The 27224-nt window shown below is 37.2% G+C and overlaps 1 protein-coding gene across 3 annotated transcripts in view; it reads left to right on the top strand.

Moving 5' to 3' along the window:
• Mid1 (midline 1) overlaps nucleotides 1-27224 on the top strand; it is a 337431-nt gene that overhangs the window by 109284 nt on the left and 200923 nt on the right. The window contains exons 1-2 of one of the 3 annotated variants that reach the window (XM_028885945.2): nucleotides 14943-15227; nucleotides 15705-16202. The exons of 1 other annotated variant lie outside the window; for it this stretch is intronic. The gene's annotated coding sequence lies outside the window, so the exon portion shown is untranslated. Of the gene's footprint in view, nucleotides 1-14942; nucleotides 15228-15704; nucleotides 16203-27224 lie in introns of those variants that run through there. One more of the 3 variants, XM_028885941.2, reaches the window with a different exon arrangement.

The following is a 27224-nucleotide window of genomic DNA, read 5'->3' as shown; positions in this document are numbered from 1 at the left end:
GATTCTTTCTCTCTCAGCAGCCCTTAATTGCCTGGAGCTCTTCATCTATGGGGGCCTTGTGAGATTTCCTGCATCTATGCTGGGGTGTCAACAGGTGTTGTTATTGTGCAGGTCTTGTTTAACTGGCCAGGTTGTTGCGATTTCATGGGTACAACTTCTCTGTTGTGTACAAACGATACTCTCTCACAACAGACTTCTTGGTCCTCTGTCTCTTCCTATCTCTCTGCTTCCTCTTCATGAACACTCTCCTGGGAACCATGTGCTAGTCAAGACATAAGCGGCGCATTTAAATGCGACTAATTTGGAAAAAAAGGAATGAAGTCATCATTTATGTTTTGTTTAATTTGAGGTTGAAAGTATGTGGGTGTTAGAAGACTATTCTATGTCCTCTGTTGCTTATGGGTTCTTTAGGAATTTGAGTTGGTATCATCACATCAGAATATGACAAGAGCGTCTTCACTAAATGCTCCTTTCTGACCTTGGCTGATGTCTCAGCCTGCTTGATGAGATCATGGCTCAACAGAAAATGTGTTCTCTTTAACATTATCCATCTTGCTAGATTGAATTTTGAAACACATAAATGAGGATGTGTATCAGAGCACTGGGGGATAAGAAACAACTAGAAAAAGCCCCATCAATATGTTGAAGTCTATGCTTCTAAACATAACATATTTCAAGAAATTACATCACTGGTTCTCAAATAGGTAAGGGGTGGGAATAATTTTGCCTCCAGTAAATATTTGGCAAAATCTAGGGATACTTACTTTTTTGGTCTTCACAACTAGAAATAGGAGTAATGCCTCTGGCCTCTAGTTGGGTACACTCCAGGGATGCTGCTAAACTTCCTGTAACACACAGGAAAGAAATCCTGTTTTAGATCACCCTGCACCATATGTCAGTGTGCAGCCACCCTCTGCCTCCTGACCACAGCTCCAAAAACAAACCACTACTGTCATTGTACCCGCAGACACCAAGCTGGATGTTTAGAATGAGACCCAAGCCTTCAATCAACTCCTAAGGGTCTTATATGTTTTGAAACAACCACATTGCATCCTGAGCAAAGATATTTGAGCTGTGCTTTTTTTTTCCTCCTTCGAATGGAGTTTTCATGGAAAAAGATACTATCTAAGATGAGTGGACACAGGCATTCACTTGTGAATCATCTCCCGCTCTGTTTATTTTGAGAATTCCTGGCTAATTAGGAATTTTCCCATCCTCCTTTCCCCTGCTCCAGGCTTCCTTTGGTCTCTCTCAATATTTCTTTTGGTTTTATTTGACCTACCTTGAGCTTCAGAAACATCCCCTGAGGCACCCCAAGATCCTGTGTTTTTAGTGTTGATTCTTGGGCAGATCATTAAAGAGCTATTAGGAACTGGTCGTGGTGCCTCTTTATAGAATTCAGCGTTTCACCAGCTGAAAGGAGCCCTGTGAGTCTTCTGTGTTTTTGCCTTTAAAGAAAGTAGCAGATTTTTACCACTAAAAAAGAAAATCTGGTAGTTTTCTGAATGAAAGGGAGTCTCCAATCTTTCAACTCACAAATGAGACAGATGGTATTGGGATCCTAGTATCTTCCTATATCCTGTGCTTTTTTTGTTCACTTGGCATTTTATGTATTTGAGTTTTACTTTTGTGAGATGGAGTATGTCTGTGAAGCCTTTGCCAGCCTCAAACTGGTGATCCTCCTGTGTCAGCCTCCCAAGTGCTAGGATTAAATGTCTATGAAGCTGTGTGCCACCATGCTCTACCAACACCCTAAGAAAGTAAAGATTCCTTTATTCTCACATGAATTTATACAAATTAAAATGAATGATTAAATCAATTTTGATTAAAAAAGGAAATTAAAGATTTCTCACTATAGGTTAGTAATGTCTTAAGAGTGACTTTCAAAAAGTTAGTTATTTTTAAGACCTGCCATGATACAGAGCAAAATTTGTTCAGCAGAAATACAATGCAAGCTACATTCTTTCTCAACTGTCCTACCAGTTGTTCTTAGCTAATTACCACATATTCCTCAAGAAAACTCTGGAAAATTGCTAAAGAGGCTGCACTTGATCTCTCTCTCTCTCTCTTACATACAACACACACACACACACACACACACACACACGCACGCACGCACGCACGCACGCACGCACGCACGCATGCACGCACACACTCCTCTTTAATCTTAACCCTCAAATAGCAGAGGCAAGAGCATTGCAAGTTTGAGACTTTACTGATCTGCATATGGAGACCTTGTATCAAAACAATGTGTTATAAACAAAAAGCTTTCATTTTCTTTTTTTGAAAATTAAATTATTATCATTTTATGTGGATGGGTATTTTACCTGCATATGTGTTTGTTTACCATGTGCATCAATGCCCACAGAAGCCAGAAGAAGGCACTGGATCCCCTGGGACTGGAGTTGCAAGTGGTTGTGAGCATGTGAGTGCTGGAAATTGAACCCTGGTCCTCAAGAAGAGGACAGCTCTTAACCACCATGTCATGTCCTCAGCCCCAAATTTGCTTTCTTGCATTTGGTGAATGGAGCCTTCAAATTTAAACTAAGTAGATTACCATGAAAAAGGACAGTTTATTTATACATGCAATGCACATGTGGGAGTACTCAATGATGTGTCATTCAAAAAATTGGGGTGGAGTTAACCTGATAAGGGAAAATGAAAGTGGAGAAAGATTCCTATGGCAACAACAGATGAACTTTGATAGGAGAGGGAAAAAGGATGTTTGGTAAAGTCAATAGGAGACAAGAAAGTTTCTTGTATTTGTTTATACAAATGTAATTGATCTTTACATATTCTTTACCAACATAGAAGTCTCCTGAGGTCAGTAGTGCACTTTTCTCCATTCTGTCAAATGGCAGCCTAAGTTTCTTTTATCCTTCTGTTTCCTCTACCTTCCACTAGATTAAAAACAAAAACAAAAACAAAAACAGTTGTCATGATATGGAACTGGAGGAATAAGACTAAGACAGGACTCAGCATGATTTTCTATAAAGATTCAGAGGGTCAGTATTTCTAGGTTTTTAAGCTATATGATCTCTGTTGAAACAATTCAACTACTGAGGTGTAGCACAAGACCACTATAGAAAGCTCCCATAGAAAACATGTCAATAAATTAGCAGGGTTATATTTCAGTGAATCTTTATTTACAAAACAAGCAGTGAGCCAGTTGGAGACCATTGGATATAATCTGCCAACTGTTTGTCTGGATTCATATATGCCAATGTGGAAAGAAACAGTTTGGCTTAATACATGACATTTTTCCTCATATAATATATGAAGTTAATATAATACAATATCAGATTTTTTGACAAATGGCTATGAAGAAAATTGGCTTTGTGAGAAAATATTGACTGTTACTTAATTCAATAAACCAATTAAAGTTTAAATCAGTAACCAAATAGAAAAAATAAAATGTAAAAAAACAAAAATTGATTTAGATATTTTGGGCAGTAAACATTGAAGGATAGTTGAGGTGAAACTATAATGGGAAAATAACAAAATAATTGATATTTATGAACATAATGTTCTGCCTTCTGAAAGTTCAAAAATGTCAAGAACAAAGTAAAGAGGTAAATTTCAAAAAGAATGAAACTACTTGCAAGAAATACTAATAAGGGAGCAGGGTATCCCAACAGTCACATGGCAGAGCCAGGAAAATCTCTGAGTTTGAGGCCAGCCTGGTCTACAGAGCAAGTTCTAGGACAGCCAGGGCTACACATAGAAACCTTGTCTTGAAACAAATATATATATATATATATATATATATATATATATATATATATATATATTACACAAATAATTTAAACTAATATGAAAAGTACCCAAGTTTTTATTATAGAAATAGAAAAGTGGTTTGAATAGACAATTAAGACAAAAGCAAAAATATTTTACAACCTCCTAAGTTACCAAAATTTCTTAATTAAAGAAAACAATATGATTTTCTCCTTTCTCCTACAAAGAGCTATTTAAAAATATTTGATGGTAGCATAGTTTGGTATGAATCTCATGTTTTACTGACTGAAATATAAATTTGGGAAACCTTCTATAAAGACATTGTACTAACTTTAGAAGTATTTTGACTCAGCATTCCCACTTGGATTCAATTTTAAACAAATACTGAAAATGTATATCTAATTCATATTCTGAGATGTTTGATCTATTGAACCAGACAGGATTGCACTTGGATGCATGTAACAGAAACCCAACTGCTCGAGTACATTAAACAGATGGGGAGAGGGGTAATTCTCAAACAACAAGAAACAAGACAGTAGTCAGTCTCAAGTTTCATACCTATTCGAGAGGGATAGCTATCTAGCCTCTTGTTCTGTCTTCCTCAGGTTGTAGATTTTGTTTCCAAAGTCTCCATTTTCAGGCTTGGAAAAAGAAGTTTAGAAGAAAAATTACTTTACCTCAAGAGACTTTGCCTTTATATATATAAAATGATGCTATCTCTGGAATCTCTCCCCCCACTACATCTCTCTCAAGTAATGCCATTAGGCTACCTTGCCCTTCCATCTTTGAAGGAGGCCTGAGCAGAGAATAATTTTAAAGGAGCGCATGAGCTGATTGAGGTGGCACATACCTGCAAACTCAGCACTCCAGAATTTGAGGCAGGAAGAGTGTGGGTTTGATGGGATATATAAAGAGCTTAAAGGAGCATATGAGCTGAGTGAGGGGTCAAATACCTGGAGCCCCAGTAAAAGTCCAGTCTGGACTTAGTGAGGACCCAACTTGATCAAAGAAAAGAAACACGTATAAAAAAGAGCACATGGGGTCTGAAGAGATGGCTCAGCAATTAAGATCACTGGCTACTCTTCCAAAAGACCTAGGTTCAATTCCCAGCACCCATACAACAGCTCACAACTGTCTATAACTCAAGCTTTAGGGAATTTGACAGCCTCACAGAGGCATACATGCAGACAAAACAACAATACATATAAAATAAAAATAAATAAATCATTTAAAAAAAGAGCACATAGCAGCTGGAACAGAAATCGGGGTCCTGTTTTAGAAAATAAAGTCAAAGATGAACATTGATCAATGATTCTGTGGATCCTGCCCAGATGACCCTGCTATAGAAGAACTGACTGTGTGGGCTACAAATTGTAGCCGAGGGCTTCCCCAAATGTAGAAAGTCATTTTACCCAAGGACCTCTTCCATCGCTGCCTGGTAGGCCAGCCTCCAGCAGCTCAGGGCTCAAAGGGAATCCACAGAGTCAGCGCATACTAAGACCTTTTTGTCTGTGGGTGTTAGGTAAAAAAAGACACTCACACTCTCTTGATGGTTTCCTTCTTCATTCTCTATTCTTCTGTGTTCTTTCTACTGTATAATTTTTTCTACAGCTTATATACCCCCCCCCCCAAAAGTTTTTCAGGCAATATAACAATCACAATGTGGTTACATTCTATTTTTTAAGTGAATGATTATAATGAATACAGGTTAAAAAAAACATGTTTTTCATCTCACTTACATGATTAAACATTTTATTTATTATAGGTGAAAAACAAATCTTCCCAAGAACCCACATACATTCATACTCAAGCAACTTGTTATAGACTAACCATGTAGGCAAGCAAGATATTCTTCTCAGTCAGGTCTTTTACTAGCAAGCTGCATTTTGCAGTTACAAAGAAAGGGCCAATTACTTTATTACTTTTCTTGAAAGGTAATCTCATAAGGAATCTTAAAGGAATCACAAACCTAAACTTTTATATAAGAAAAATAATCAGTCAGCTCTGCTTTGAATCTTTAGGGTGCATACTCCCTCATTAATAGATTTTTATATCAGGAGATTGAGGGCAAAAATGGGTACAAGGAATTAATAATCATCATCTTTGGTCATTCACCAATCATAGCATGAAAGGCACATAGCTAATGATAATTGGGCCACTTTGTTCTTGTTCCCCGATCTTAACAAGTTCCTCATTCAACTATGTGCTTTTCTAAAACTTTAGATTATCTTCCTGGGTTTTTTTGTTTTGTTTTGTTTTGTTTTGGGTTTTTTATTGTTGTTTTTTGTTTTGTTTTAACCTCAAAGCTATTTGATGAAAACATCTTAGTCTAACTTTAAGTTATTTTTTAAGCTTTGTTTCAGCTATTATGCACTCCAAAACCTGTAAAAACATCTCCCAACATTAAGGTTAAAAGAATTTAAGCTAGCTGGGCTACCAGGGCTCAATTGTTTTTCTAAATCACTAACCTAAGCCACAGTCTATATGGCTCCTCAATAGAAACTCATGTGTTCCAGCTATGTGACACTTCCTTGTTTAAATTTTTAATCATCAAAACTCCATTTAAACTAACATTATCATTATCAATTAGACAGTACAGCTTAGGAAAAAAATCATCTTCACAGTAATTCATAGGTAAAAATGCCCAGTAGAACAGGATGTTTCCATGAGATAAACACACTACGTTACAGGCAGTGGGGATCTCCCCACACCAGTCCACACCATACCAGATACCAGAAAAAGATAGCAGCAGCAAACATGTAAAGGCACAGCAGAAGCAAAAGACATTCTAGGGTCTGGGGGCTCAGGGCCTTGTCTATCCTTGAACTTCAGTTGCCACTTCCTGCTCCTCTGACATGGCCAACGGCACCCTTCCTCCTTGAATGGCCTACATCTGGCATCTGAAATAGGCAGGAATATAAAAGTCAAATGTTTTTATCTCACAGACATTAGTACTTCTATCTACCTTCTTGGGTTTTCTAAGGATTTACCAAAACTTCTTTGTCTATCCAATTCTGCTTCTGTATCTTTTCTTCACAATTGTGGGTCTCTAACAGGTAACTTCATCCCAAATCCCATCACAGTGTCTGTTTTCAGAAAATCTAACCTGCAACAATATAGTATTATTTATGGTAGGGAATATACAACAGTACAAGGGAGGATTAATAAATTATACTGAAAGGAACAATTATGGCCATTGAAATGAGAATTGACATGAAAATGTAATGCTATAAAATATTTGTGGCACAACTTAGTTAAAAAGACAAGAGAGAAATTGTGGCACATCTATAAAAGAAAGTACTATTTAGCTAAATACAAATGGAGTAATGATTCATGTCACTCCATGAATAACATTCAAACATAGGTCATTACATGAGAAAGACAAACACATAACACCATATTATTTAATTTCAATATGAAATATCAAGAAAACCAAATGTATAGAAACAAGAGAGAATTGCCTGGGACTGAGAGTAGGAAGGCTGTAACCAAGCATATAGAATCTTGGGTTCATGAAAATGTTCTAAACCTGAATTTCTCTATTGTTTGCATAACTTTGTAAATTTATCAAAAGTTTTTTAAAATGGGGGAAATTTATGAGATGTAACTATATATACATATGTGTGTGTATACATATGTGTGTGTATGTGTAAATACAAGCTACTGACACCATTTAGTGTTGCTCCTATGTGTATGCATTGGGATTGGATAATCTATAAAGGGATTCATTCTTGTGGAAGACGGATTATCCCTCTCTTAGCATCCATTAAGTACCTGTAGCTCTTCTACTAGGTGTGGGGCCTTGTGATATTTCCTCCATTTACAATGGTATGTCAACTAGTCTTGTCATTATGCTGATCTTATATAGATGACCATATTATTAAGAGTTCATGAGTGCATCTCCCTGTTACATATAGAAGACACTATCTCAGGAAAGTTTATGATATATAAACTTTTGGGTTGTTGTTGTTGCTGCTGCTGCTGTTTTTAGTACAGGTGATTAACCTTGTTTATGTTAGACTACTACTTTACTATTGAGCTACATCCTTAGCCTATCCCTTTCATTTCATTTTGTGACAGGGTCCCTTTAAATTACTTGCTGGCCTTAAACCCATGATCTTCCTTCATCTGTCCAGTCATGTGCCATCAGGCCTAGCTGTAAAATTTACTTTAGTAAAATTGTTAGATTCCAAAGCAATTACACATAAAGATGTAGTAGAAATATATATTCAATTATGATATGAACACATCTTGATGAACTTTATCTCTGTCTACCTGTTTATCCATTTGTATCAGAGGGCTAATAATGATTATCACTTTATTTTTTTAATAATGGATGATTTTTATTATTAGACTTATTGTTTGTTTTTTCAAGATAGAGTTTCTTTGTGTAGCTCTGGCTGTCCTGGAACTCGATCTGTAGACCAGGCTGGCATTGAACTCACAGAGATCTGTCTGCCACTGCCTCCTGAGTCTTAGGATTAAAGGTGTGCACCACCACTGCCTAGCTTGTTCTTAGACATTTTAATAACCATATTTTCTACTTGAGAATTTCTTACATAAATCAATCATAAACTTACAAATGGGAAGAAAACATTTGGAAAGATGAAATGTAGTTCTTCTTAGGCACGGCACCCCCTGGCCTTCACATTGTGGGTCTTCAAGATCAGCACACCAGTGAACATACACTATAGTATAGAGTATCTGCTTAGAACAGGTTATATTTCCAAATGAATAGTTGATGTTTTAGTTCAATCAAGTTTTGTGTGTGTGTGTGTGTGTGTGTGTGTGTGTGTGTGTGTGTGTTTCAAGCAATTCTTAAGAAAAGATCCAAATCCAGCGGACTATAAAGCTTATCTTGCAGAAACATGAGGAACTTATTTATTTTGATGTTAATGATTCTGTCTTTACAAGCTAGTAGAAACATTTGAAGTGGAGCTCCCCTTGTTTCTTGAAAATCAAGATTTAATTAATTCATGCGTTCTTTTGGAGGAATGACCTTTCAAGGGGTCAAGTAGTATTTTAGCTTAAAGTCTTAGACATGATCAAAAACAACAAAATGGCTACAAGTGAATTCAGCTTGCCAATGTTGTCCAAAATATGAATGCTGCTAAACCAATTTAAAAATGTCCTTAAAACATATTTTTTTTTCTAGCATTTCATTGATGATTCTTGTTATTCTGGATTATGTGTTCAGTCTTCTTTCATAAATGCTCCAAATTTGACCCTCTTATTATGGATTGCTCTCTGGCCACAATGTAATCCTACACTCAGATTTGCCTAGATATTACTCCTAACATTGTTCAGTATCACTTTCAAAGAGAAACTTTGCCTCCAAATATAAGTTATACTTTAATATTTTTGTAAAATATTGATGTTCAGGGAAAAGATATGGATAGCTTAATCCAAATCATTATGGAGTTACCACACTTCTTTTCTATTATCTAGGCCTCTGTAGGATTACATTAAACTAATTCACTGATTCAAATATTAATTTCTTTTTTTTTTTTTTTTTTTTTTTTTGGTTTTTCGAGACAGGGTTTCTCTGTGTAGCTTTGTGCCTTTCCTGGAGCTCACTTGGTAGCCCAGGCTGGCCTCGAACTCACAGAGATCCGCCTGGCTCTGCCTCCCGAGTGCTGGGATTAAAGGCGTGCGCCACCACCGCCCGGCAATTTCTTTTTACTATTGTATTCATGTGTGTGGGATACAAAAACAAAACAATGTGGTCATCATTATTAGCACTTTGGTACACATGTGGAGAAACAGGTAGTTAACAATAAAGTTCATCAAGTTGTGGTCATAGCACAATGTATATATTTTTATATTATGTCTTTATGTATCATTACTTTGGAATCTAACAATTTTATTATGGTAAATTTTACAGGAGGCCTGGGGGCAAATGACTGGAATCTCAGTGACATTGAGGACATCTTATGGCAATTTAGAGACAAAATGTTTTAGTGAGATTGTCACCTTTTATTTATATATTTATTTATTACTTTTGAGACAGGTTCATGTCATGTCACCCAAGCTGGCCTCCATCTCCTTAAGGTCGTGTCTCAGCCTCCTGAGTGCTGGGATTATAAGGGAACACCATCACTTTTCTTTCCTTTCCAACGTTCTTTTATATTGAAATTGCCCCCTTCGTTCTCACGAATGAAAAAGGTCTTCTGTTCATATTCCTTAAATACTTTAGATATTTCATATTCATCAGTTCCTACAGCTAACTCAACAATAAATTCTTCCAACAAGGAAAGGAAAGAAAATGTGCTTTGCTATGGAGTGTGCTAATTAGCTTTTAATCAGCTCAAAAAAGAATTAGGTCAACCTGTTTGAAACTCAACTCAGGTTATTGTCCTTTGAGGTTCGTCTTAAAATATGTTTCAATATTCTGTGCATGTTCATTGTAAGGATTTTATGAACTTGCTTGTTTAAAAAGTTCAATTCCAAGCCAGGTATGTGGGTACACCTTTAATCCCAGTACTCAGGAAACAGAGGCAGGTGAATTTCTGAGTTAGAAACCAACATGGTCTAGGGAGCAAGTTCCAGGACAGCCAGGGCTACACAGAGAGATCCTGTCTTGAAAAAACAAAACAACAAAAAATCAATTCCAGTGTCTTCATAGGACTAATACCAATATTAACATCATTATGTAACCTCTCTTAGGATGTTTTCAATATAAATATAACCCATAAATATTTGTTCAACATATTCTTACTGAGTATCTATTAAAAACCAAGGTTATTTCTAGAAAATGGCAGCATATTTGCTTATGTACCAACTCCAAATTTATTGTCATTTGAATGCCTTTCATGTCACTCAATTTGGATCTGCAATATTAATTTGTTTTAGTGGGTATCTCCTCTGCTCCAAACCTGTGTGTGTGTGTGTGTGTGTGTGTGTGTGTGTGTGTGTGTGTGTGTGTAGTGTAATGTAATGTAATGTAATGTATATACGTATTAGTGTGGGTATATGCACATGTGCTTATAGATATGTGTGTGCTAGGTGTCTTTGAATCTGTCTCCACCTTAGTTTTTGAGACAATGCATATTACTGAACCTAGAGCTCACTGATTGGCTAGGCTGCCTGGCTAGTGAACTCCAGGAGTCCTCCCACCTCAGCTTCCACCACAGCTTTGGGATTATGGGTATGTACCACCATACCTGGGTTTTACCTTTGCGCTGGAGACCTAAACTCAGATCCTCAGGTTTATGCAGTGGACACTTTACTGACTGAGCCATGTCCCCAGTCCTGCTTTAGTGTTTTTGAGATAAAGTCTTACTATATAGCCCAGACTGGCCTTAAACAGAAGGTTACAATTACATGTATGGGTGACTATGCTCAGCTTGCTATATTATTTTATTAAAAGAGGGTATTATTATTATTTCAGATGCACTTTCAAAGAAGTGACATCAAAACCTCACGTTCACCTTACATATGTTTTAAACCTTGCCATACGCACTAAGAGATAGAATCTAGTCTATGCTACTCTTCCTTGAACCTGGGTGAAATTCTGTGAGTGCCTCAGTTGGCAGATGTAACGGCAGATACCTTCTAAAAGAGATTATAAAAGATTCTATGGTTCCTTCCTAGCCTTCTCTTTGGACTCCCACTCTTGGAACCCAGCCAGAATGCTATGAGAAAGCCCAAACCACATAGAGAAGCTGTGTGCAGCTGTTTCAGCTGGCAGCCCCAGCTGAAGTCTCAGGCAAAGGCCAACATCAACTGTCAGCATGTGAAGAGCAACTCTTCAGATAACTCTGTGTCTAGACTTCAAACTACAGCAGACAACAGAATATAGAGCAGAACATTTCCCAAATCACTGATTTGTGAGAAAAATACACATGGCTTGCTTTAAGTCATTTGATGTCCAGCAGTTTGTTACATAGCCATGGAAAACAATATCAGCAACATGTCTTTGAATGACCATATCACATTGTTTTAGGCAATTACTTACTTTTAGAAATACATATAATTTTGAAGTTCTTTTGATACTACATATTAATATGGAGCATTTTTTGATAATACATATTATTATTGAGGGTTTTTGCTGTTTTGCTTATATAAATATAACTTAAATATACATCACTCGGCATAGTAGTATATATAACACTGTATTTTCGATATTAATTTCCTAGAAGTAGAAATGCAAGTACAAGAATATACACATCTTAGGGAATGTTGATGTGAGTTTTAGCAGTTCAATTTGATGTAGTTAAACAGTCCACAAACGTACATGATTTAGAAATAATTATACTTAAGGGAATAAGGAGGTGGTTCAGTTAATAAAATGCTTGCTGCCCATGTGTTAGAACTGGAGTTTGGATCTTAAGCACCCATGTCAAATGCCAAGTAGGTATGGTAACCTACCAGAGAGAGGATCTGGTGGGTTACTAGACTAGCCCCATCAGCAAGCTCTGGGTTCAGCAAAAGATGCTGCCTCAAAAAAATTATGGTGATTACCTGAGAAAGACATTCTGACTTCAACCTATGAAATCCTTATATAGGTGCACCTGTATAGTTGTACATGTATCTTCATGCACCCACACACATAAGTGCATGTATATGCACATGCATGCACACCACACACACACACACACACACACACACACACACGCAAAAATAGTCATATTTAAGACAAACAGTGACACATGCTTGTAATCCTGGTGTTTGAGGAGGCTGGAGGTGCTGTAGGATTGCAATTTTAAAGTTAACCTGGGCTATAGAGTGAGACCTTAACTCCAAGAAGAAAGGAGAAAAAAATGGTTTGCAAAACAAAACTTTATAAAGTTTTATATGAGAGGTCCCTGTATATAGAAAAACCACTGTGAAAAACAGAATTTAACTTATTCATCAAAGATAATACATTCAAACATTTCAAATGATGAAAGTTATTATATAAATATGAATTCTGAAGGTGTCTTAATTCAATTCTGATTCTGTCCCAAACAATTCTTGAGCAGACCCCAAATTCACTTGGCCACTTAATATGCCACTCTTCATGTTATAGTAATCCTTACTGACGAATTTAATCTGCCAGAACTTAAAGGTTTCTTCACATTTGAAATTTTCTACGTGCTTTTTGTAGGCCAGTTTTTTTTCTCTAAAGTGTCACTTTATTAACATTTAAAAAATAAAAGGTAACTATAAATCACATAAGTCCTTTTAGTTTTATAAGCCTGAGAGAAATAAAAAGTAGAAAAAAAATCTTTCTCAAATGTTTCATGAAGGAATAAGTGATTTAATAAAATTTATCTTATATTAGATATGTGATAATTATAATTTACCACTATAATATTTGACACTGTCAACAATCATTACATTCTCAAACTTGTTGTCCATTGTTTAGTCTGAATTTCCACTTTTAACTGTCTTTTTGGGTGACTGTTTGTTTTTGAGACCAAATTTCACATAGCCTAAGCTGGCCTTGAACTCATACAGCTAAAGCTGTATTTAAACTCCTGATCCTTCTGCCTCCACTTACCTAATGCTGTAATTACAGAATTCCACCACCATGACAGGCTAGACAATTCTACTGGAGTCTAAAGACATTGTCCCAAGTAGAGATTGACTCTTAATCCATATTGTCAGATGACCAGGTGCAAAGACCTCCACTGGTTGCAGAGAGCAGTCAAGAACTGAGTTAACTCATGGAATTATTACCTAAGAGTGGCAAATGAAAGTGAAAAGGCAATGTTTTCATGTTAAGTGCAGAAATTTTTAAAGTGCTATGGCCATTCTAATGTCAATTTTTTTTTTACCAATTATTAGAATTACCAATTACTACCCAAAATGGGTGGCCAGGGCCCTACAGTGTGTGTTGCCACCTTCTCATTTGATCACATTCCCAATACTAGGATCAGAAGGTGGACAATGTAGCTTACAAAGAGCTTGACCATGTTTGTTCATTGTTTAATCTAGTCTTCGAAACAAAACAAAGTGATCAGCAGTGCTTTTGAAAATTACTTTATTGACAAAGACAATATGTCCCAGAAAGTGAAGACACAGACAGAGGCAACCAGAACTTGAAAACAAATGCTGTATCATCATCTCACCTTGAGCCCTTTGAAAGTATAAACCAGAGACACCTACTCCTTCCCCTAAGTTTGGCACTCGCATTGTGCTAAAATTATACCACCCAGTGTAATAGTAAACAAATGTTTTCTGTAAGGGACAAATGATAAGCAGTCTCAGTTTTGTGAGCCCTCTGGTTAACCATCACAACTGCTTACCTCCTCCATTATAGCACATAAGCAGTCATGGCTGTCTACTATACCATTAAAACTTAAAAGAAAATAGTAAAGACAGGGTGAAAGTTAGAAAAATATTATGGATTTTCTTTGGAAAAAAAGTTCCTATCAGAAGTTCAAATGGACTTGCTGAGCATTGCTCAGTGGTAACACCCGTGTGATACACACTGAAAAACTATGACATGGCATAGAGCCAGATGGCCAAGATTCATTTCAGAGCTATGCTCTACCCTATACAGTAATGGATAGAAAATGTTTTCCTTCTTTTCTTCTTCTTTTTTTATTGTTGTTTCTTTATTCCTAGATGTAGTCTCACGCAGCTCAGGCTCAACCTTGTATGTAGCCTAGGGTGACTTTGAGCTCCTGATCCTCCTGCCTCCACTTCCTGAGTGTTGTGATGACAAGCTTGTGCCATCATGCTAGCCTAGAAAAATATTTCTAATCAATAAAAACAAATGTGATATTCAATGAGTTCCAGTAAGTCTGAAACTCTTTATTCAAATACTTTATCTTTGCAGCTGTTGGCATCTAATTTAAATGTAACATCTGTTAAATTGCATGTTACAAATGACAGGAGTACCAGTGTGCAAGTGCTTTGTAGTGATACAAGAACCAAAATGGTTTAAAAAATGCCCCCTTTGAAGGTAATTATTCTGCTATGAGATCACAAACTTTTAGAATATTGCATTCTGTGATCTTGTTTTGTTTTATCTAAATTCTCTTCTCAATCTATTCTCATCTCACTCTCCTTCCATTTCCCCAGCAAAGGAATGTCAGAAAAGTAAAGTATGTGCTTTGCACTCCAGGCTTATTTTTCCTATTGAGTTGGCATCATCACCAAGCAGAGGAGTTTTTTTTTTTTCTTTTCAAGAAGAAGAGGCAGGATTGGGGCCTGGGGTGGGGGTATAGCCAGAACTGTGATGTCACAGATTGCTTTGTCTCTTGGGAAACTCATCCATCAAACCGTCACCTCTGATTCTGCGTAGGGTCACTATAGAAAGAGGCAGCATGCCTTAGTTTAGGCATGCTGAAGTGTGAGTCTGTCGTGGGGCTGCTGGTGTGAAGGCGATTCATTTCATTTCAAAGGCCCAGTGGCACTCTGCCCAACACAGGCACAAGCACAGCGCGCTCCTTAGAAATAATGACTAAAAACAGCCTTCCCTGTGAAATGTAGAACTGTGCCATCTGCTTGTCTCCTCTGTGATTTATTCGCTTCAGGGTTTTAAATGATGTAGTGAAAAGGTAAGTCTTCTCTTTAAAAACAATTTCTGTAGCATATTTCTCTTGAGTTATGTGGAGATTTGAATTTTTAATATAATAGAATTTTATAATATAAGTGTGACCTGTCCTGGGAATATAAGGTCAACTTTTTGTCTCTGTTTCTGAAAACAAAAAGGCCATGCCTTACAGCTTAGCAGTTTGATTTTCTTTAGTATTTTAAAGATCTGGTTTTGTTTTTTTTTTTTAAATAAACAACAATTTTTTGTAAAAAAAAAAAAAAAAAAAAGTAATCCTCAGTATGTTTGATGATGCAGATATATTCGTACTTCTGTGTTTGATATCCTATCTTCCCTTGCTATTTTCAGTTCATTTCCAGTTTAGGGGGTGAGTTAAAAACAAGTAGCCATCATACATTGCCAAGGACTCTTTTTGGTTCAGCCCGATGTAGGCAGTTGCTAGCTGGTTGCTCCTTAACTCCTTGGAACTCTTTCTGTTCAGGAAGGAAACATGGAGCTATAAAACTCAAAGGAAGTTTGAAGCCGAGGCGTTCCCTGGGAGACAGCAGAGCTTCTGGCAACGCAGAAGGGAGCCGAGGCTCACCTGCGTGCCTGTCGCCTGTCTTAGCCTGCCATATTCCTGCACTTGCTGTGTGTTCTGCTCACAGAGGGTTGCAAAGGGCTGGGTTCGAGACCTCAGAGGAGTGGACTGACAGAAAGCAGGAGCAAGCACCCGGCTTGCGTGCCGTCCTTCCCAGTTCCCCAAGAGAGACGCTTCTGCAGAAGTCATTTGGTGTGTGTGCCGCTTTTCCTTGTGAGAGGATTAGAGAATTAGAAGAGGGCTTTGTGAGAAAAATCCTGGGAGAGGTTGCTGGGATGAAAGCAAACAGGGGAAGAAGATTTCAGCTCTCCGGGTCCCCTCAGTCAAGTGGCTCTGAGAACCTCAGTTGCTTGGCCTCCAGCAACTAGGGATTTTCTTCCATTCACATTGGAGACACCGGTAAGACATTTTTTTCCTATGACACTAGGAAGCTATTGCATATGGTTGCCTTTTGAAGTGCAGGGTGGAGGGGCTGGGGGTGGGGTCCTAAGGAAGGAAGTTGGTTAATGATTCTGGGGACATCCTGCATTGTCTTTGCCTAGTGTATGAGAAAGTCGCTGTTAACTGCACAAAAGGCTTGTGGCCAGAGCACAATTTTACTTCTCCCAAACTTGATTAGCATCACTTTTGAGTAATGGACTCAAACAAAATGGGTACACATAAAGATGATAGGGCCCATACTGGAATGCTCTTATTTATATGATAATCACATCTTAAAGCATTTTTATCTAAATTTGAACAGTTTAGGAGTATATCACTATGGGAATTGGTGGTGGCAGTTGGGGGTATCTGGCCTTTCCAGAAAATTCTCAATTATTTATGTTCCTGGGAAAATGTATTTTACTGCTGTGTGTTTTGCTACGTTAATGACTAGAGCTGTGTGAGCCAGAGTGGTGGCTAATAACCCAAGTATTGCCAAGAGTAAGTTCCAGGCAGAATGAGAACAGGGTAGAACATTCCCGATGAATGTGGGGAGAATGGAATTTGGCCTTCCCTGTGCAGTGCATCCTATTTTCCATTTGTTAAACAGAGATCTATGCTCACTGGAAAGAAGAAATGAGTAACCTGCCATTAGGGTCAGAGGAATATGTAGTATACCCATTCAGCATTTTCCAAGATTCTGCTGATTATACAGCTTTATTTGGCAACTGATGATATTCCCTAATTCCACTCTGTTATTTTGGGAGTTGATTTTGTTGTTTGTATGAAGATGCCACTATACATTATTTATACTCCTTGTAAATACTATTTTAATGTATGGATACACATATATCCTTTTAGTACCTCCTGAGACACTTGAGCCTAAAGAGTTCAGAAATTATTTTGTCTGACCCAAAGTGTTCCATGAGCAACATACTGAGGGGTGTATTCAAAGTTTGAGGGTATGTATAGACGAGAGAGCAGTGAAAGATCAGCTAGTCCAGAAGCCTCTCCTAATAGCTGCAACCAAATTCCTGAAATCCCTGTCCACCCCTCCCCCAACCTTAAGAACAGCATGATAATCTTTGTTGTTGATTCTTTGAAAAACTTTGGCTCCTGCCTAATGTAGGGGGCTTCCTGCATTTCTTCCTGCTTGTTAAAATCAAACTAAAACCCTTGCTCTATGAAATGTTCTGGTGGTAAATGTCCATTTTATAATCTTTGTGTTTGTGTAGTACAGTTAATTCACATTTCAGTTGATTCTGCTCATCTGAAAATACTGATCAAGTAAAATGATCCCGCCACTAATTATGCAGGTTCACAACTTTGACTTCAGTTGGAAACTAGATCCATAGGTTGCTTTTTTTTTTTCTACTTAAATTGCGGTCTTAAGATGACCTAATTATTAGAATATTCAAAAATTGAAAATCTGTGTCATTTACTTGATAACACAGGGTTTTCTAAAAGTATATATCTAAATAAATTTTTCTATATATATATATATGAAAACTTAAAAATATGCTTTAATATGAGCTAATTATTTGTCAAAAATAAATAAATTTCCTTTCAGTTTCAGGTTTTCACTCTTTTATCGACTGAAAATGTTTGTTCAACCAAATAGTCTTATCTTCCACCTTTAGGAGTTGTTTACAGAACGTTGGCAGTTAATTGGGGGAGGGGTGGAGTGTGAGATAACAGTAAATCTATCTGTGGATAGATGCCTGGTTGGTTTGCAGGTTTTGATCAATGTCATTCACTATTCTCAGCCCCATGTTCATTCCACTTTGAAAGACTATTTACTTTCATCATATTTGAGCCTGAGAGCATGGAGCTTATTAGAATTGATTTTCTTTCCAGGTTGATATTTTAAAATACTTTGGCTGGTCATTTTTCACTACCGCCTTTGGAGATCCTCATTCATCTGGCATATATTTATTGAGTGTCTGTTGTCACCAAGGCAACCCGTGTTTGCTGTGAGACATGAAGACATTGTTTTGGTGGGGCTTGCTGCAGTTAGCCAAGGCCAGGGGCAGAAAGACAGTCTCTTGATGTCCTAATGATTATTTGTCCTCTCACATGGCTCCATTGCAAATGTGTTTTCAATAATAACAGAAAACACAAATTCTTCTGAATTATTGATACATTAAACTCTAATACTGGCTGGCTACTTAGAAGCTAGAAGCTAACTAAGCTAATCAATAATCTTCTCACATTGCCTAGGACCCTCTGTATGTTGTTCTCAATGATGGGCACTTAAATAATTTTAAAAAATAAGATTTATTCTGAATAAATCTAGCCATTGCACAAGCTGAGGAAATAAAGGCCAAATTCTTTTTGATAAGCTTAATCTTAACAGCTTATAAATTATTTTTTCTCACTTTTGTTTGCTACATTATGTTTCTTGTTAGACAATATTTGTTAAAATGTTAAGATTTATTTCAAGAATATATAATTTATAATTATACCTATAAGAAAATAAGAATTGTGATAGGTAAATAAATAAATACTTCTTGGATCTACCATGTACCAGCTACTCCTGTACTCCTTTACAAACGTGTTCCTACCTACTCTTCTCAACAACACTAAAAACTAGATACAATGACCATTTTAAAGATGAGGGGACTTAGGCCCTGTGTTGTTTTAAAAAAATATAAGCAGCACTGTTACTGGCCAAAAAGGTCATGAGACACGACAAACCCCAGTATCAGAGCTTTATTAGGGAGGGGGGAACGGGGATGGAGGGAGGAAATGGAAGAGAGTAACCAGGCCAGGGGGGAGACACAATGCAGAAAGAGAGAGAGAGATGAGGGGGGGAGGAGAGAACAGAGAGAAGAGAGGGAGGAGTCTGTGCCTTTTAAGGATTCTCCTGCACATGCGCAGGTGGGCGTACAGAGCTACACCATGCATGCACTGATTGCTGGACCACACTGCATGCATTTGGCGATCACGGAGCGCACTGATGATGCAAGACCCCTTGCTTAGCTACTGAACTATGCATGTGAGGTCTTGCACCTGGAGGAGCAGCAGAATCCTAACACCCTGAGAATTTAAGAATGAAGTAGATTTTGCCAAGTGATTCCTAAGGTAGCAGATGAGGATTTGTTGTCTCTTCCACCAAACCTCTTTTGAGCTCATTTCTCTGTTGATCTCATCCCTCAGGTCTTTCTACCCATATTCATATCAATCAGTTAATTTCCAAAACTTACTTCAGATACTCTCTCCACTTGTCCCTTTCCCTGAATTTCTTTATGAGCAGATATGTGTAACTATGGAAAAGGCAAGCCCTACACATACTTATGTAAAGAGAGTGCTTTTGAGATAAGTGTGGTGGTTCATGCACAGAACTTGGGAGGCTGAGGCAGGAAGTTTGAGGCCTACAGAAAGTTCTTCAGTCCAGCCTGAGCAACAGAGTAAGACAACCTGTTTTTCAAAACAATGGGAAAATGTCTTTTGAATTTTCAAGGAAGAAACAATATTGTGTTTTTAAAATCCATATATTAGACTGGCAAGGAGAGTACAGCTTATTAGATCTTCTTTGTTAAGAAAAATGAGAGGTTGACTTGGGTTTTGACTATGTGTATCTAGAATTCAACAGGGTGTCTGGTGAGTGCACTAGCCCACATACACTCTAGGATGTACATATGTCTGCTCTGTATAGAGAGCTCTGTTTTAACTCAGCCTCTAGAATATAAACAGAGGAAAGCATGGCATTGTAGAAACCATAAAAATGCATCTTCTGTTCCAATCTGAAGTTGAAGTTGCAGCTTCAAAAAATTTAAATCATATCAAACTATTAGAAAAGAATGATTACTAAATGACCTGATAATCTGGTATATTCATAGTTGAGTCATTAATTTACCTCCACATGCTTACCTACTATCCAAATGCTTTGTGTATCAACAAATCAGCAGCAATATATTCAAGAACTTAAAAACATAAATTTATTATATTCTTGAAAGTCTGAAGCTCCAAATAGATGTAAAATCAAGGTGAATCACCAGCTTAGCAGAATTCCTTCTGGAAACTCTCAAATAGAATTTAGTTCATTTCTTGTTGTATGGCACTGAATCCCTTTGAGTTCTGTTCCATCGAATCATTTTCTTTAACTCCGGTGTTCAACCTCCCTCCCTCCATTAAGGGGATTCCACCAGGCAGGTGGAAGAAATTATCCCATTTGATATCAAGGAGTTGGACATGTAAGTGTGCATATCTTTATGGGGTACATTATTTTCCTGACCACACATTTTAAACGTAGATGATATTTACTTTGTGATCTTATAGACGGTTGACAGCTATGGATACACTGAAGAAGTGAGAGTGCCAGGTTTCCATAGTAGAAACTTCACTGACAGAGACTTTTGCAGATGGAGGCCCGCGAAGCTGGAGTGCAGGAGAGACTTTAAGAGTGTAACTTCTCGTCTGGTGGTGGTGGCGCATGCCTTTAATATCAGCACTCGGGAGGCAGAGGCAGACGGATCTCTGTGAGTTCGAGGCCAGCCTGGTCTACAGGGCGAGTTCCAGGAAAGGCGCAAAACTACATGGAGAAACCCTGTCTCGAAAAACCAAAAAAAAAAAAAAAAAAAAAGAGTGTAACTTCTCAGAGTCTGCTGAGAAGATAAGAAAGACTTTGAGAGACTTTGCAGACAAGGCTTTGGTAGAGTAGCTGAGAGTAAAAATTTATAGCTTAGAATAATTCAGGTAAATAATGGGACGGGAGAGGGAATGGATGAATCTAAGAATTTGTATGTATGCTGCTATAAGAACTGGTGATAGAGCACTACCTAGAAACTCCTCTTCTCTCTTGTGACTCAAAATCCATCTGTGAAGATACCGATAATACTAGTGATAACATGTTTATTCAGTGTTTCACCTTATTTCAAGTATAATGCAATGAATCTTCATACCAATCTTCTTAGGTAAGTGCCTCTATTATTATCATCATATTTTCAGATTAAGAAATATATTTGCCCTGGGTTGCAAATTTTGCAAAGGGAGAGAAAGGACTTGAGAGCTCATATCTTGGCTCCAGGATCCATAGTTTAATTCTTATGCCTGACTGCCTTGTTATACTACCAATTATAGTTTTATGCGATTTTCCCTATAAGAATTATCTGAAGCCGGGCGGTGGTGGCGCACGCCTTTAATCCCAGCACTCGGGAGGCAGAGGCAGGCGGATCTTTGTGAGTTCGAGGCCAGCCTGGGCTACCAAGTGAGTTCCAGGAAAGGCGCAAAGCTACAAAAGAAACCCTGTCTCGAAAAACCAAAAAAAAAAAAAAAAATTATCTGTACATTTCCATGGTGGGGGCAGAAGAAGCAGTTACTGCTATCAAGATAAATTGAGGTTTGTTTATTTCTTTTACTTATGAAAAATTCCTGTGGAATCTTGGCCATCAGGAGGGTATGATTCACTGTGAATTGTAATAGTTGCATGGAACAGTAGGACTGGACTGAAGGGAAGACTAGACATTTTCTACTCTGCTTGCTCTCTAAGAATTGATATCAACACTGAAAAAGAAAACTGATATTGCACTCATGAAAAATAGACTATTGAAAAGTAAATGCTTCTAAGGCCCTCTGGGTAATTCTGATGTTAGCATGTAAATCTTTTTTTATGTAAGGGCATGAACAGAGCCATGGAAAGTTGAGGGGATAGGATGAGTATGCATGGGCATTTTCTCCAATCTTTGAATGACACAGTGTGCTATACATTTTCTAAGCATTATTCTGACAAATGCTTACATCAATGCTGAAAGACTATAGCAAAGTTTGAACCCCCAAGGTCTTTCACTCTGCTATGTGTGTACCTCAAAAATATTGGACTGAACAATCCAAACAGAATTCCCATTTTAAATTTATTCTTAAATATATCAGGCATCTTGGGATGATGTTTAATGTTCTAGTCTCTGACTGATTGTCTTTATTATCTTTATTATTGACTGGCTGTGAAGATCTCAGCATCGATCCACGTAGGTGGTCTTTAAAAAAAAAAAAAAAAAAAAAAAAAAAAAAACCTTGAGTGTAAACTTCTACATATTTATCTTTGTCAAACTATTTTGTAATCTCTGTAGAAGCTTTAATGTTAAATTATAAAACATTTGTCCCTGGGATCTATAAAAATTCCTACAGTGATCATTAGTGGAAAAGAACTCCTCACCAAGAGATATTACTGATGATAATATGATTTTTTATGCTTTATTGTTAGGTCACCAGGAATATGAGTTCTTGCCAATTAAATTTGCTTTGGATTTTAGTAACAAAGATTTAGATTGGCTTAACATTTTCCACTCTTCGGGTATTTAATAAATGGTTGTTTGTTATCTACTACTGTTGAGCCCACATTTGATTGTTGCTTGCCATTCACATTAGGAAAGCTCTTCTAGCAGTTAAAGGAAAAGACACTAACAAAATAGCACAGCCATACCTGAACTCGTTGTTTCTGCCCACTTGGTCCAGAAACCTGGCTCCCAAGCCCTGCTTAGCCACTGGGGAAGGACTCCATGATCTTTCTCATCTGCAACAGCAAACCTAGAGATTTTGACTATATCTTCATGACAAAAAGTGGTCACATTTTGGGGTAGTTATATCTGTACTATCTAAACCAATACTGTTTTCAAGGTAGTCTTCAGCTTGATTTAATGACAGAATTTCAAAGTCCACTTGTTCAACATTACTCTCTGAAATTTTAATTTACCTCTGAGTAAGAATTCTCAAAACTATGAGGTTTATTCAGTAGTTTGTTAGCCAAGCCCTGAGAGGTTAACATTCAGGATGGATTGATCACTCTAGAGTATCTGGCCCTCTGTTCATTGCTTAGAGGAGAGTATCATTAGTTAGCTCCAAATAATGTATAATTACAAAGTGGTGCCTTTGGCATGGGAAAATGACAATGGAAATAATGCTTTGGGTGAGGTATTGTGTGATGTCATCATTCAACTCATCAAGGCTTGAGACTGCTGAAAACATAAGCTTGCCCACTGAGTTTCACCTGCTGATACCTTTTCCTATGCCATATAACAAAAGCAAATAGTCTAAAACGCCTTGTAATAAGAGGACACTACCTATCTTTGTTAAGTACATGAACTTTCCCTTAATGTCAGTGCTTGAAATTGAGAGCTGAGTAGCAGATTGGCAGGGAAAGTTTGTTCAGATGTATATGTACACCAATGGGGAATGAGACATCTCCTGGATTATCTTACAGTTCTTAAGAATAATGAAAGAAGAAACTCCACTGTTGAAACCTAAGTAGATATAGTTACCAATATGCTAATAATATCTGCAAATATAAATAGCATAAGTTCTCAAAAATTATTTTAAATGGATTTTTAATACAAAGTTTGAACACCCTTACATTGAAGTTCTCTTGTTCTTCCCATACTGCACACTGCAAGTGTCAACTAATAGTTGATTTTTGGATAATTTGTGTTAGGGCATTCAATAACCTTAAGTTCAATGTACAGGTGTAACTCTCAGTGCATTGAGGCTTAGAACTACTCAAAACACAAACTTTCCCACTGAATTTCACTTGCTAATGTCTTTGTTTGTGTCATATAACAGAAGAAAATAGTCTAAAATGTTTTATAATAAAAGTAAACTCATGACCTTTCCCTCAACTGGAATATAATATAGAGGATCAAGAAAAGCATGGGAACTGGAATATATTTGGGACACAATAAGTATTGAAGCAAATTTTCCTAAATTTAAGCAAACATTATACACAAGTAGATTTGTATACTAAATGTAGGCAGAGGATCTAAAAGATACCAATGTATATTAGAAATAAATATAAATATAAGTTATTTTATAATACAAGCCCTAGTAAAGATTTATTTTTACCTGTAAGTCTTCCAATGATATAATAGCAACATAGACAGATATAGTCAGCAGTTACAAGTCTGTTTAAAATGATGTTGTACCTCCTAATAAACTACTTTTTGAAAGGGTGGAGCCACAAAATGATGTAATAAATAGTTATAGAGTAGTTTCTGACCCAGCCTGTTCCTTCATTGGATTCTGGAGCACAAGCTGTTTTTCTATAAAACCACATGCAATATACACTCTAGCTTTGGGATTGGACTAACCACTTTCTAATTTATAAATGCCATGATTTCTACGTTGTGGAATAACTTTAGTGAAGAAAACCTTATTTTAGTGGCTTAATTTCCTCTGAATATTGTAGGCTTGATGTCTTTAATTCCATTTGAATGCATGTTACCAGAAGAGTCCCTCTGAGTTCATGGTGGCTCAGTTATGCTTCATGGACCAGTTCCAGTTCTTTTGGTGATAGAACTAAAAGCCCACAAGATGCTGTGTATCAGCAATGAAACAATTAGTCTTTGAGAAGCTTTGGGGAAATTTCTTAAGCAGTGAATTAATCAGTCTGATTCTGGTCCCTGTTCACAAATGCCAGTTCTCCAAAAGGTCTCCTCCTACCCACCGCTCTTCCTGGTCTTCTTATTAAAGGTGTAAAATTTCATAAAACTTTAGTAAAACATTATGAAATCTTTTTGTGCATTACAACTGGTATTTTTTGCAGACGTGTATTTCCATAATTAAACATCCTAAAATACAAATCCCATTATTATTTGTTATGTCTAGTCAGTAATTAGACCTCAGCTGGTAGGGCAATTTCAGAACAGAGTTTACCAATTTACATACTAATCCAGCAGAGTCTGGTGGGACATGATTAGCATAGATTCAGTCAACATCTTAATTAGCCTTCATCCCAGCATGCACTCTGAGGTGCCTTATCCCACCCCCACCCAGTGGGTCTTGTTTAGCTTCGTTTTTCTCCAGCAGATTCCCACTCTTCAAACCATCTTTTCCAGAGCTCTTTTTTGAAGAAGAAATGGTTCCAATTCAAAATGGTTGGCAAGGAAAGGAATTTTATGGAAAGCCCTGGAAATGTGAGAAATTTGGCTCTGAGTGACACATGACCAAAGTAGCAGAGTGTATTCTTGTAGAAGGTGGGACTGTCCCCATTCTCTCACTTCAGCCCCAGTTCCAGATAACAAGGTCGATAAAGTCATCCAGAACCTGTGGAACTGTTACCTATTTTCTAAATCCATTAGAAAAGGAAATTATTTCTTCCTACCCACCGATGGGGAGCTATTACATAATTTACCAACTATAGTGGCAGGAAATTTCTTATGCCTAAATGAATGAAATCTTCCACACTACTTGGTAAAGACCCTCGCCTTTCTGTCCATCCACAGACAGGTAGATACTTATGAAAAATTCTTCACTGAGCTGAAGACCATAATTAAATTATCTCCCCAATATTCTCTATTTTATGTTAGGTGCTTCTAGCTTCCTGACTCCCTCTGGGATCCTTTGTCTTCAACCCTTTGATCTTCTTTGCGGCTTTCCTCTGAGCTCTTTCCAAGTTCTCTACACCACTCTTTAATTGTGCACTCTAAACTAGGAAGAGTACCTTTGAAGTAGTTTGAATGGCCAGATTTCTGAGGATAAGTTCCCAATACTTTTGTGTATTTCCATATTCAATTTACTTTTGGATGCAGTGCTTTTTATTAGCTAGCTGTCTTGGCTCATTTCTCTTCTATTTAAAAGATAATAATTTAAGTGTTCTATTTGTGTGTCATTTCATATCCAAGAGAATTTTTCATTTGCTCTGTAGATATTTTGCAGTTTATCAGAAACATTTCGAGTTTCAATTTCATTTTTGCAAAGCAATAAACTACTAATATCTGATGCTAAGGTTTGAAGCCATTGTAAACCTAGTCCTGGTATTACCAATGAATTACTGCACATCCCAAGAGAATGAAGACCTCGAGGGCACCTGTGAGAATCCCAGGAGAATATCACTTGCTAACACCTTCAACACATAAGCTCATTTTTCTTATTTTCCTATTTTCTGCCATGCTACCCTTTTTCAAATTTCTCTTAAGATAATATCTTTTTTATATACTTTGTTTTCTTTCCTTCTCGCACACATGTTCTCTCTTTCATTTTCACTCAGTACCTTCCATATTTTTCCTCATCAAGAAAATTTGTATAGTTGTAGGAGTTAATAGTAACCCAAGGAGAGACAATAGAATAAGATAAACACTCCCACTCAATTGCCATTCTGGCTTCCTACTGGCTTAGTTGAAATTAGGTTACACACAACTCACAGTTAAAAACAATTCAAAAGTATTGGCTGATGGGAATTATAAAAATTAGAGTAAGGAAGTAAAAATGGTCAGTGCTGCTCACAGCTCTAATAGAACCAGGTCAGGAAATACTTCTATCCTGCTTGTGGCTTCCATCATCCAGACAATAGAAAAAGAGGTAGTCATAGTGTTGCTAGCTATGTGTGTGAATGAACCACTCAAATCCACTTTCAGACTATTCCTTGATATGACAGGGACAAAGCTCATGTTTTAATTCCAGAACATGCCCAAGCTTGTCTTAAAGCTAGGATCTATATCGATCTAAAGTTTAAGAATCCTTGAGATTATATGGGTTTATTCAATGTCTTTGGAAATTAAAAATAAAAAGAAGAGTTGTGCATGTGTGAGCAAGAAGCAACTGTGAAGGCTTCCATGTAGATGTCTTTATAGAGAAAAACATCTCTTACTGTACAGAACTCTAAAAACAGTTCATATATCTCTCACATCTTCAGGAACTATTGATAGAGGATTGCATGCAAGGCTGACACTGAGAGATTCTCTGGCTGCTTGTCTTAACTTTTTCTATTCTTATTTTTGGATGGCTAGTCAAACTTGTACATGTATTTCCTACAGTGTGAGATTTAAATTTTCTTCACCATAATAGGTATAGAATTTATGAGTACCTCCTGAATGTCCCTACATCCCACCATAATTCTGGGTGGCTTTTCTGATATCTTGGGGAAACAACTGCACTTTCCCTCTTTTTACCTGATCAGACCCAGAAGTGTGTGAAAGAATGAGCCATGAAGTTTAGAAACTGTCAATAGCCATTACAATAGTTCAGGTTAAGAATAGGGAATTTTGGAAGGGATATAAGATGCTGGAGCCATAT

Source organism: Peromyscus leucopus, chromosome X (assembly GCF_004664715.2).
Source record: "Peromyscus leucopus breed LL Stock chromosome X, UCI_PerLeu_2.1, whole genome shotgun sequence".
NCBI lineage: Eukaryota > Metazoa > Chordata > Mammalia > Rodentia > Cricetidae > Peromyscus > Peromyscus leucopus.
The sequence above is the reverse complement of the archived record's forward strand: the minus strand, read 5'-3'. Positions and strand labels throughout refer to the sequence as shown.